Genomic DNA, 12,899 nt, shown 5'->3' on the forward strand with positions numbered 1-12,899 from the left:
CACCCCCACACCAATGGGAGCAGGCTCCGACTGGCTGGGGACCTAGGGGCTTCTCAGGCTTCTTCATTTCTGGGTTCCTGAAACTACTGAGATTCCAGGCCCATCAGCAGCACATTCTAGGCAAAGCTCTCCCAAAGCAGAAGAAACACATGGTGAGCAGAAGCGTCCCCGTCTCCTACCCCAGGGGCACTGGCCCACTAGCTGAGAGGCCAAGGGAGGTGGGGTATGCCTTCCTGCTGTTGGAGAGAGTTTGGATTCATTTTCTTTGTCCTGGTGGGGCCAGGGGCAAGCTGGGCCTGAGTGGGGCTACGGGAACTGCATCCACCCGGCCCCTGGGAGTGGCTACAAAGGCCCCAAATAGGGAGGTTGGCGGGCCCTGAGCAGCCTCTGCCCTTCCGTTAGGACAAGCGGCAGATGTCCACTGGGATTTACGTGGCCAAGTGGTTCCTTCAGTGCTTCAGTGACCCGGTGAGGCTGCCCAGGGACACCCGGTCCCGAGATGCTCCCAGCCCCCGGCGCCCAGGGAGGGCCTAGCTCAGCCTCACTCCCAGACAAGCAAGGCTCTGCCCGGGGGCGGATGGAGCCAGGACCCCTCCTGGGGAAGCCCAGAGCCCTCTTCGAGGAGGACCCGGCACCTCCAGGCACGGGGACCAGCTGCTTCCACTTCGGCTCCCGGAGGGAAGGTTGGGACAGCCTGGGGTGTGGACGAGCCCTCGGCGACTTTGCAGCCAGTGACGCCCTCCTCTCGGGTGTGTTCCCGCCGGATGGGGGAGAGTCTCTGTTGTCTCCCAGGTTAGCGGTCGTCAAGGACAAGCCCTTAGGACCCTGAGCGGCCTGGTGGGGAGCACCTTCATCCAGCAGCCACATCCCCATTGAGACGAGTCCACCCCGATGAGGAGCTGCAGGACCTTGTCTGACTCAGGGACCAGAGGCAAATGGGGGTTCTTACCCGTGCTGAGACCCCCCGACTGGCCCTGCTCAGGCTGCCTCTCCCATGTCTGCTGTCCCCACAGACCCCCTTCCCGCTCACCCTGGGGCTCTGAGACGCCTACATCCTGGAGGGTGAGCGCGTGCTCACGGCCATGGCATACACAGTCCTCCAGGTGCACAGCAGCTGGTGAGCCCATGTGAGCCCAGGCGAACGATGGCCCACTGCTCTGGCCCGAGCTGGGCAGGGCACCCTCCAGAGAAGGGACAGGAATGGGGGGGCCCTTTGTTGCCCAGGCCTCCCCCTGCTGTGGCACTGCCCACGGCTCTCCTGGGCACAGCGGGACCCTCAGGCGTGGCATAAAGCAGACACAGCAGCTGCCCACATGAGGTGCCCTGGGGATAGGGTGGGGACCTGAGCCTTCCCAGTGGGCCCCCCTAGGCCTGACGCGCACCCTTCTCCTAGAACGCCTCCTGCAGCTGCCCTGGAAGGCCGGCGGGAGTTTCTGCAGGACAGGCTGTCCCAGCCCTGGGCCCTGGAGGACGACACGGTGCTCAGCACCTCCAGGCTCAATGGCTGAGCTACGAAGGATAAAGTGTGACCTGCCCCCCCGAGGTGGGCTCAAGTGCACGGTCCCCTCCCGCTTCCCCCTTTTGAGGCAGTGAATAGTGGGGGCGCCCCCAGGGCCTTTCCCCGGCCCTGTCCACATGCTCTTCTGCTTGAAGAAGCTGCAAACCAGCCCAGGGCTGGCTGCCAGGGCAGACGCTGCAGACGCTGGGATCAGCAGCCTGGAGGGTTGTTCTCAGTGCCAGGCCAGGGTGTCCATGCGGGGAGCCAGGAGGACACCATGGGGCTCCACCTTGTGCGGGCCAAACGGCCCGGTGGAGACTCTAACCCAGTCTGCCTACTTTCAGCGAAAACGCAAGAGTTCCCCACGATGCTCCTGGGCCTGGAGCAAGTGTCCCCAGTGCCCAGGCCTCTCCTCGCTTCTCCCAGCATTGAGACGCTCCCCAAAGAAGGCTGGCTGGCCCTCCCGGAACCACCTGCCCAGCACGAGCAGCCCAGACTCACACCCGGCCAGGCTGTCTCAAAGGCTGAGGAGCAGCAGGATGAGGGGACCTCCGCGGGGCCCAAGGCTCCACACACCTCTCTGGGGGCCATGGAGGCTCTGGATCTGGCCTGCCTGCCCCCAGCCCAGAACAACTCTCCGGATTGGCTGAGCCCACAGTGATGGAAATCCCTCCCAAACCTCCCACTGAACCACGAGGCTGTGGGCAGGTGGCCTCCGACATCGGCTTTGAGCCAGGATACTGGGTCTCTTTCCCTTCAACACCTGCCTGGGCCACCCCGGGGTCATACGACAGGCCCGACCCCGCACCCCCACTGAGGTCCCAGCGACAGGTCCTGCCCAGCCCACTGAAGACCAAGTCATAGGGCGCCAGACACCCCTGCTGCCCTGTGGTGCCTGCAGCCAACATCCCTCTCAGGGCAGTGACTGGCACGGCTTAGACGGAGCCCTGGTAGCGCCGGACGAGCTGTCCCAAGGACCTGCATGTCCCTGCCTCCCTGACCTCCATGTCCACAGGGAAGCTGGACGCTTGGGGTCCTCTGGAGGGGAAGGTGATGGAGAGTGCGGTGGCTCCAAAGACCCAGCCAGTGAGCAGTTGCCCTGTCTCTTCATGCTGGCCTTCCTGGTGGACAGTGACCCCCTCACACGGCACAAGTCCCTGACCCAGAGGGGCCTGGCCTGAACCCGGGGCCTGGGAGGGGAGAGGTGCCACGAGTGCCCCTCCAGCCGGGATGAGGACTGAGGGGACCAAGCCCCTGTTGTCCTGGCTGGTCCTGGATTCTGAACCAAAGCAGGGTGAGCCCTCTCGGAGCAGTATGTGGCCACCTGGGACCTGGGCATGACCCACAAGGCCTCGTCAGTGACCTAAGGCAGCTCTGGGAGCAACAGACCACCCCAGGGAGGCGGTGGCAGGGGCAGGCGGGACAGCCCACCCTCACTCACACAAGGGGGCAGGGACGGCCAGACCCCAGGGCCCTGAGCGGCCACCTAGCATGATGGGGCAGAGCCCTGAGACCGAGCTGACAGTGCTGGGGCCCTGCTTTGAGACCCTGAGAGCTGCTGCTCCAGGTCGGGCTGGAGGACAGGACGCTGGCAGGCATGGACCTGAGAGGCTGGGTTCCTCGCTCTGTGGTCATCAGCAACTGCCTTTCAGAGTCCCCAACACTCAGGAAATGCGACCCTACCCAGAGTCAGAAGGAGACTCCAAGGTGGCGGACACCCGCCCCCAACCTGGTTTCAGCGTTCCCCAAGAAGGCCTCCCTCCCAGGGCAAAGGGACGTGTGCGTGGCCTCCATTCTCTTCTTGCTGCTTAAAGGTCAATAAAGGGTTTGTGTGTTAAAATGCAAGGCCGGCCTGTTCTTGCAGCGCCCAGAGCTCTCTGCAGGAAGGGCTGGACATCCTGCGAGGCTGAGGGTGGCGAGGTCGGGGCCACCTGACCAGCCTCTGCCAGCTGTCCCCACAGAGGGGCCACCAGCTGGAGGAAGCAGAGGTTCCCGCTGCACCTGGTTAGAAGCCACACGCACTGCAGCCTCCCAACCTTGGCCAGACGCCAGGGTCCAGACCATCAAATAATTGCCTGCGATTCAACGTGTGCCCATCGGGCCCAGACGGGGCTGGAGGAGACTAACAGCTGGGGTCTGGCGGGGTCAGTTCAAGGCAGTCTGTGCAAAGCATCCTGGAGGTCTGTGGTCACTCTGTCCACCCTGGGCCGGCTTGGCTCTGGCGGCGCTTCCTTCCTGCCTTCCCCCCTCCTTCCTCCTTCTGCACCTTCTCCCCACATCCGCACCTCCACGCCCCGCGTCTGCACACAAAGGACCATCAGGGACGTCAGAGTGGACGCAGCTGGTGTCGCCCTCAGGAGAGCAGTCACCTGCAGCTCATGTAGCCCGGCTGCCCCTGTCGGCAGGGCTCAGCTTGCGTACCTTGTGCTGCCAGATCTCACGCACCAGCGTGTAGAAGGTGTCCTCCGCGCCCTGGGAAGAAGGGGCAGCTCAGAGGGGGACTCAGCCTGAGGGCCCGGCAGGGAAGGGGACCGAGGCACCCCTGCCACGGGCTCAAGCAGAATCCAGCCCCTTCCCCAGCCCCCAAACTCCCACAAACAGGGAGCCAGGCCCTGCTCAGAGTGGGCCCCAAAGCCACCCCCATCAGGTGGCTTGTTCTCAGCCCCTCCCCAACAGGGCAGGGTGGCCCCCAGGTCTGGCTCCGAGCTTGACCACCCTGTGTCCAGCTCCTGTCTAAGCTATCACCCTGTCCCCAACAGCCCACTAAGGGGTCAGGACCCACAGGGGCCCACAGGGTGCTCTGGGGGCAGAGGGGTCATGTCCCCAGGGTCATTGCTCTGGCCTGGCTCAGGGCAGCTCTCTCCAGAGGCCTCCACCTTTCCCTGGAGCTGTGTCAGCCCACACCCAGACCCTGGCCTCCCTCACTGCCCTGCTGTCCAGGGAGACTTACAGCACGAGGGGCCACTGGGTCCCGGGGGTCCTGGAGCTGGGGTCAGAGCCAGAGCAGCTGCCCTGTGTGGAGGGAGAGGGGGCAGTGAGCACTGCTCCCTGGCCGGGGCAGGTGCGGCGGGTCCCTGGCCAGCTGTGGGTGGGGAGCCGGCTCACTTGGCACGTCTTGGCTGACATCTTGATGTAGGGGATGCCGTAGCTTCGGGCCAGTCCTGCGCCTGCCGAGACTGCACAGTGCGTGCGGCCAGGCCACACTTGCTCCCTACCAGCACCATGGGCACCATGCCCACCTCCATTCATGTTCAACTCATCTGCATGATACGTAGTCTTATTTACAAGTGATGAACCCACCAAGGGAGGTCACTGGGCTGTCCTTTTTGACTTCTGTCTGCAGTTGAGCCCTTTTATGAGTTATCTGATTTTTTTTTAAGTGGTATTGTTTTTACAACCAGAAAAAAATTAGTTTACATTTTTGCCAAATGATTTGCAGACTGCCACCCAAAATGTCCACGCTTCCCTCCAAGAACTCTCATCTTCATTCTTCCCTTGAGATTGAGAAGCTTCCTGTTGTGGATCCTGACGAGGACAGGTCCTCAGCCTGGGATGCGTCCTCACTCTTGGGAAAAAGCACGGCCATCTGTTAATGTCATTTTTCATGGTTGGCCTGAGAGAGGACTGGCTAAGCTCTGGGAGAATCTACTTTGGCATTGTATCCGAACTGATGGAGTAAACCTAGCTCGGACCCGTGTTGTCACGGCCCCACTGCTGGCTGAGGGTGAGAAGATCCCATCTTCATCAGAGTCAGACAATCTTTATTATCCCAACACCAGCCAGAGCCCGGCTTTGCTCACCTTTCTGTAGTTTGGATGGTGTGGGTGGACTCACGTGGCAGGCTGTGGCTAAGACCCTCTGCATAGCGCTGTTCTCAGGATGTCCTCACTGAGAAGGACTCGACTCAGCTGCAACCTCAGAGCAAGCCCAGCCCAACAAAGTGTTAGCCAATAATACAGATTTGAGTGAAAGACAGAGGAGAGAGTCAGGGCACGCACTGCCTTGCAGAACTCAACGTAGACATCTCTGTGCAAACGATGACCCCAGAAGTCCTTTCTGGTTGCTTGTTGCCTTGCTTACCCTAGAGATTGCTTAAAAAACAAAATTCAACCTAGTAAACTTAAAGATGGCTTTATTCAGTGATTCATGAATCAAGCAGCATCCTGTCTAGTAAATAGAAAGGAGCTCCAAAGAGCTGTACAAAACGGGAGACTTTTATAGGAAAGAGTAGATTACCTCATCTTTGTGGGGATGAGAGGGGTCTATTAGGTGGATTCCCTCACTAGTGCTAACTGGGAAATTCCAGACTGACCAGTTAAGACTACATTCCTGGGAAAGGCTGAAACTACAATTAAGTTACACATTAAGTCTGGCTTTGCTGACTTGGGGCTAAGCACAATGACTCAATCTGGGGCCTGTTGTCTCTTTTTTAACAATTCCTCCCTTTTGCTCAAACTCTCATTCTCATTGAGAGATGTGATAAAAAATTAAGGCCTTTGTGCCACCCCCAGCCATCGCTCTGCAGTTTTCACAGCTTTCACTGATCCTCTGTGTGGTATTCACAGGTCATGATGTTTTTTGCTGAATCCCTGTAGTAGACACAGGTCACAGCTTAAGGCTCATAATTTTTCAGTCAGTCATTTTCTTCACTCCTTTTGTGGCATTCCAGTCTTAGGTAGATCATTTGCTTCGTGGTTAGCAGCCATGAACATACATGTAAAGCTTTTGAGGGCCGGCCCCGTGGCTTAGCGGTTAAGTGCGTGAGCTCCGCTGCTGGCGGCCCGGGGGCTTCTCCGGCCATGCTGAGGCCGCGTCCCACATACAGCAACTAGAAGGATGTGCACCTATGACAGACAACTATCTACTGGGGCTTTGGGGAAAAATAAATAAATAAAATCTTTAAAGCTTTTGAGAGAATACAGTGGACAGGGGAGACTACTGTGATTATTATCAGCAGGATCATTCCCAATGTCTGGAGTAAACTCGGAGCCATGGTCCCCAACCCAAGCCAATCAAAAGTCAAATAAGTCAAAGACCCCACTGAAGGAGTCATCTTTTTTTTTAAGATTTTATTTTATTTATTTATTTTCCCCCCAAAGCCCCAGTAGATAGTTCTATGTGATAGCTGCACATCCTTCTAGTTGCTGCATGTAGGACGCGGCCTCAGCATGGCCGGAGAAGCGGTGTGTCGGTGCACGCCCGGGATCCAAACCCGGGCCGCCAGCAGCGGAGCGCACACACTTAACCACTAAGCCAAGGGGCGGGCCCAGGAGTCATCTTTTTAAGCCAAGTGGTTTGCTCAGTGATCTTATGTAACTGAGCTTCAACCTCCCCAGAAGCGTCAATCCAGGTACAGCAGGTGGTGTTGGCCACAACAAAGACACTTCCTTGCTCAGCTGAAAGATAATCAAAGGCTATCCTATTATCAAGAACAACTTTGGCCAGAGTGTCTAAGGATTTTTCTTGGGCAGCTGTTGCTTTCACATCGGATTCTGCAATACTTTCAAGAGTCAAAAAGAGGGGGCCGGCCCCATGGCATAGTGGTTAACTGCACACACTCCACTGCTGGCGGCCTGGTTCGGATCTCGGGCGCACACCGATGCACTGTTTGTCAGGCTGTGCTGTGGCAGCATCCCATATAAAGTTGAGGAAGATAGGCACAGATGTTAGCCCAGGGCCAGTCTTCCTTGACAAAAAGAGGAAGATTGGTATGGATGGTAGCTCAGGGCTGATCTTCCTCACAAAAAAAAAAAAAAGAGTTAAAAAGAGGGTCCTGGGGCCAGCCCCATGGCTTAGTGGTTAAGTGCATGCGCTCCACTTCTGGCGGCCCTGGTTCTTATCCTGGGCGTGCACCGACGCACTGCTTGTCCAGCCATGCTGAGGCCGCGTCCCACATACAGCAACTAGAAGGATGTGCAACTATGACATACAACTATCTACTGGGGCTTTGGGAAGAAAAAGGGAAAAAAAGGGGGAGGATTGGCAATAGATGTTAGCTCAGGGCCAGTCTTCCTCAGCAAAAAAAAGAGGAGGATTGGCATGGATGTCAGCTCAGGGTTGATCTTCCTCACAAAAAAAAAAAAAAAAAAAAAAAGAGGTTCCTGATCATAGCCTCGTTTACATTTAATCCTAACGAGGGAAGTAGGTCCCCACCAAATGAAGCAAATCCTGGATCATGAATGCCTCCTGATGGGTCCTTTCTAACTCAAAGATGTAAATTCAGAGTAGTTGACCAGTGAACTGTCTCAGTTTGTTTGTGAACAATGAAGGGCACAGTTAAGAGGCATTGCTGGTCATGCACCAGCCATCTAGGCATTCACAGGTCCCAGGAGAATGATGACCACCACAAAAAAGATAAATCCTGTCAGGGCACAAACCACTCCCACTAAGACGGCGTGTTAATGGATTCATTCACATGGATTATTGCATTTGCCCATTCAAGCCAGGGGTCAGTTAGGTTTTCTTCTAGCCTGAAATAAAAAGTTGTTCTAAATTCCAGAGGTGATTCCCCTTATCAATGGCCTGGGAGATACGGATGATGGCATTATCTCTCCAGGCCAGTTCCAGAGTAATGGAAGGAAAGTGAAGAAGAAAGGGTTTCATGTTTAGTTAAAGTATGAAGTCTTGGGGCCGGCCCTGTGGCGTAGCGGTTAAGTGAGAGCGCTCCGCTGCTGGCAGCCCGGGTTTGGATCCTGGGCACGCACCGACGCACCACTTGTCAAGCCATGCTGTGGTGGCGTCCCATACAAAGTGGAGGAAGATGGGCACAGATGTTAGCCCAGGGCAAGTCTTCCTCAGCAAAAAGAGGAGGATTGGCATGGATGGTAGCTCAGGGCTGAGCTTCCTCATACACACACAAAAAAAAGTATGAAGTCTTGATCTAGCATATTGGTAGGAAGCAGTCTATCTCTATGTTGCCTACTTCTCTTCCCAGTCAATTTTATTTGGAGGTCTCCAGTTCTTGTACAGGATCGTATATCAAGTGGATCCTTCTACAGCTCTGAGATGTATAACCAGAGTTCAAGTCCCTGAAGTTTGGCTGCCATCTGGGTAGTGAGGAGGACCTGGTATAGTCCCTTCTAAGGAGATTCAAGGGCAGTCTTTGTTCTTAGTGATTCCAAATCAGAAGGGTGGAAGAAAATTGCAAATGTTACTTTGGAGAGTTGTAGCCAGATAACTGACTAGAAGAATTCAGGATCCAGTCTAGCTTACAGGTATATAACAAAACCTCAAAGATAATTCACAGGACTAGAATCTGTTATCTACAAAGGTGCAACATAATTTTTCTCTCTATATCATCCTCTCTTTTTACCAAAGATAATCACAGTAAAACTAATTTGTTTGTATTAAAATTGGCCTGATCACTTAAGCAATGTTTCCAATTATGTCCTGTTACAAGGAAAACAGGCTCCTATTGAACTTATGCAAATAACTGACTATATCACCATGAAAAGAACACTCAAGTGTTTCTGAATTCCGGAGGGATCAGGTAGGAAGAAAAAGCAAATGTTTTCATCTTTGTTTACAAAGGTATATTTTACCAAATTGTGGTAAGTCATAGATAGCTTAAGAGAAAAGGTTTCCTCAAATCTGGAAAAACAAAACATTAAGGAACCAGCAATGTTTCAAACAAAACGTCATAAAAATTATAATCATCGTCCTCAGTTCACCCAGTCCCATGTAATTCATACTTGTTCTGCTTGAATCCAGTTTTTCTATCAGTTCTGGAAATTCTTACCAAGTTCAGTTTTATGATCTTTTTTGTGTGTGTGTGAGGAATATCAGCCCTGAGCTAACACCCGTGCTAATCCTCCTCTTTTTGCTGAGGAAGACTGGCTCTGAGCTAACATCTATTGCCAATCCTCCTCCTTTTTTCCCCAAATCCCCAGTAGATAGTTGTATGTCATAGTTGCACATCCTTCTAGTTGTTGTATGTGGGACATGGCCTCAGCATGGCCGGAGAAGCAGTGCGTCCGTGCACGCCCAGGATCCGAATCCAGGCCGCCACTAGCAGAGCACGCGCACTTAACCGCTAAGCCACGGGGCCAGCCCAGTTTTATGATCTTAAAGTGATCAAAACCCTGCACCTGTTGAAAGTCCATTCCATGAATATTCTTGAAGATGATGCACTTTTTGCAGCCACACTTTTCCAAAAGCAACAGAGTGAAACAGTATGTTTGTAAAAAGGCTTAAAGATGTTCATTTTTAATGATCTGATAAGAGTTCATCTGGGAAGGAAATTTGGTTATTTTTGTAACATAAAACATTTTAAGATAATAACTAGAATTATGACTGATAACAATACACCAGGACATATCAGACTTTAGGAATTTCATACAATTTTCAGAACACTTGTAACATACACCTATACAAGTACAACATAAAGAAGGCTCAGTATTATTTCTTATTTGACACTGCTACCCGTGTAATTTAACATATCAAAATAGCCTAATTAGTTTAATTTCTCTCTGTTTATAAGAAAAGAAAACAAATCTTTTGAGATGTTCCAGGGGCCTTCTAGAAAATCCCAAAGTTAATTGCATGTCAAAAAGACTTCATTTAGAATTTAATTTTGGGAACTTTGTCTAAAACATCAAAAGCTTTGGGCACTAGACTAAAAAGTATCACAGATAAATATGAAACAATATTTAATTATCTATTTCACCAAAGTGACAATAAAAGACTTCAAAGGCAAATACAGGAGGTTATATAGTTGTGAGCAAAACTTTGCTCTTTTAATATTAAGAAGGCTTAGTTCTCCTAAGTAATCAAAGACCTCATGAGAAAGGTAAAATGAAGCACAGGAAATTATTTTGATAAAACACAAAGTCTTTGTTTTATACGCAGAGTACTTAAAAGGTAAGGAAAAACTTTTTACAATCTCTTATCAGGAGCAGATCAATAGTCCAAGAAGACTAGGTCCTTTTAGCAGAGAGAAAACCAATTCTAATTTTGCACCAGCTTACTTTTGATATTAAAAGTAATTTCACTTAATTAAATTTATTCTAACCTTAGCCAGCTTGACTACACATTAATATTTCTTTCCAAAGATTCCTTTTCCACAAACCTTCTACAACTTTCTTTTTTACATTCAGATTGTTCTGCTTTTCCTCTTTCCCATTTGGAAACAATCAGCCTCATGTTAGGACAAAATTACTTTCTTTCCCTTCACCAAAAGTGTATCTCCATTCCTCCTAACTTCACTTACCAAAAACATATCTTACTTTCCTTGCACACAGAGATGTTTCCCTTACTATTTCTAGTAGCTTTAAGTACATATGAGAATTTGCAGCTCTTAAAAATCTTATTTTTTTGTGAAAACAAAGAAGCAAACAATTGTGAAGCGTATTAGCATTCTGTGGCTTGGCAAATGTATAAATACCTTTTATAGTTTCTAGAAACATACTTTCCCACAGGAAATTTCTCAGCGTAGCAGAAAACGTCTACTAATAGACCCAAATATCTTTAATTCCTCTGTAAAAGGAAGCAAAAAAGTGGATAAACCTATGTTTAGTAATTAATGTTTCAGTATTTTATTTGGAAATGATCTGGATATTCAATGAATTTAACTTAATTCATCATTTAACTTAATATAGCTAAACTTTAAGGTTTCAGATTACCAAAAAAAAAATGGAGGAAACTATTTAAAATGTTCACAGGGCCAGCCCGATGGCATAGTGGTTAAGTTCTTGCACTCCGTTTCTGTGGCCCAGGGTTCATGGGTCCAGATCCCAGGCATGGACCTACACAGTGCTCATCAAGCCATGCTGTGGCGGCATCCCATATACAAAATAGAGGAAGACTGGCACAGATGTTAGCTCAGCAACAATCTTCCTCAAGCAAAAAGAGGAATATTGGCAACAGATGTTAGCTCAGGGCTAATCTTCCTCTCAAAAAAAAAAAAAAAGTTCATCTAAAAACCTTTTATCCTACTTACATCTATTTAATTTCTTTATTCTTAACAATTATGTTTAGACTACCCACAAAAACTTCACAAGACATTAGACAACATCAGTCATCATCCTTAGTTATTTTTCTGACTGACAAATTTTGTAAGAGATAACATGAACTCATTTGACTGTTAAACCCAGGTAATAAAACTTGTATGTCTGCATTACATTCAATGTTAACAACTCTAAAGACATGTCTCTTAATTAAACCAACAAACTTAAATTAGCTTTAATGCTGAATATTTTCTCAGATCACATGAACCTGAAATTCATTTGGGTTAGTTTCTGTTACATTTTAGAGAATTCAATTTATATAAGCATTTACCATTTTTTTGTATTATAAACTTTTATTCTTTAGTTATTTTATTGAGGTCACATTGGTTCATAACATTCTGTAAATTTCAGATGTACACTATTATCTTTCAGCATCTGTATAGACTGCATTGTGTTCACCATCAATAGTCTAGTTTTTACCCATCATCATATATATGTGCCCCTTTACCCCTTTGTCCTCCCCACACTCCCTTCCCTTCTGGGAACCACCTATCTGTTCTCCTTATCTATGTGTTTGTTTGTCTTCCACATATGAGTGAAATCATACAGTATTTTTCTTTCTCTGACTTACACTTAGCATAATACCCTTAAGGTCCATCCCTGTTGTTTCAAATGGCACAACTTTGTCTTTTTATGGCTGAGTAGTACTCCATTGTATATAAATACCACTTCTTTATCCATTCGTCTATTCATGGGCACTTGGCTTGCTCCCAAGTCTGGGCTATTGTGACTAATGCTATGATGAGCATACAAGTTCATATATCTTTTTGAATTAGTGTTTTCATGTTCTTTGGATAAATAACCCAAAGTGAAATAGCTGGATCATATGGTATTTCTATTTTTAACTTTTTGAGAAATCTCTAAACTGTTTTCCATAGTGGCTGCACCAGTTTGCAATCCCATCAGCAGTGTATGAGGGTTCTCTTCTCCACAACCTCATCAACTTGTTATTTCCTGCCTTGTTAATAATAGCCATTCTGACTGGTATGAGGTGATATCTCATTGCAGTTTTGACTTGCATTTCCCTAATAATTAGTGATGTTGAACATCTTTTCATGTGTCTGTTGTCCACCTGTATATCTTCTTTGGAAAAATGTCTGTTCAAAACTTCTGCCCATTTTTTAAATTGTGTTGTTCATTTTTTTGTGGTTGAGTTGTATGAGTTCTTTATATATTTTGGAAATTAACCCCTTGTTGGATATATGATTTGCAAATATTTTCTGCCAGTTACTGTGTTGTCTTTTTGTTTTGTTGATGGTTACCTTTGCCGTGCAGAAGCTTTTTAGTCTGATGTAGTCCCATTTGTTTACTTTTTCTTTAGTTTCCCTTGCCTGAGGAAATATGGTATTCAAAAAAATACTGCTGGGGCCAGCCGGGTGGCATAGCAGTTAAGTTTG

This window comes from Ceratotherium simum, chromosome 33 (assembly GCF_057802395.1).
Source record: "Ceratotherium simum simum isolate JZ-2026a chromosome 33, ASM5780239v1, whole genome shotgun sequence".
Taxonomy (NCBI): Eukaryota; Metazoa; Chordata; class Mammalia; order Perissodactyla; family Rhinocerotidae; genus Ceratotherium; species Ceratotherium simum.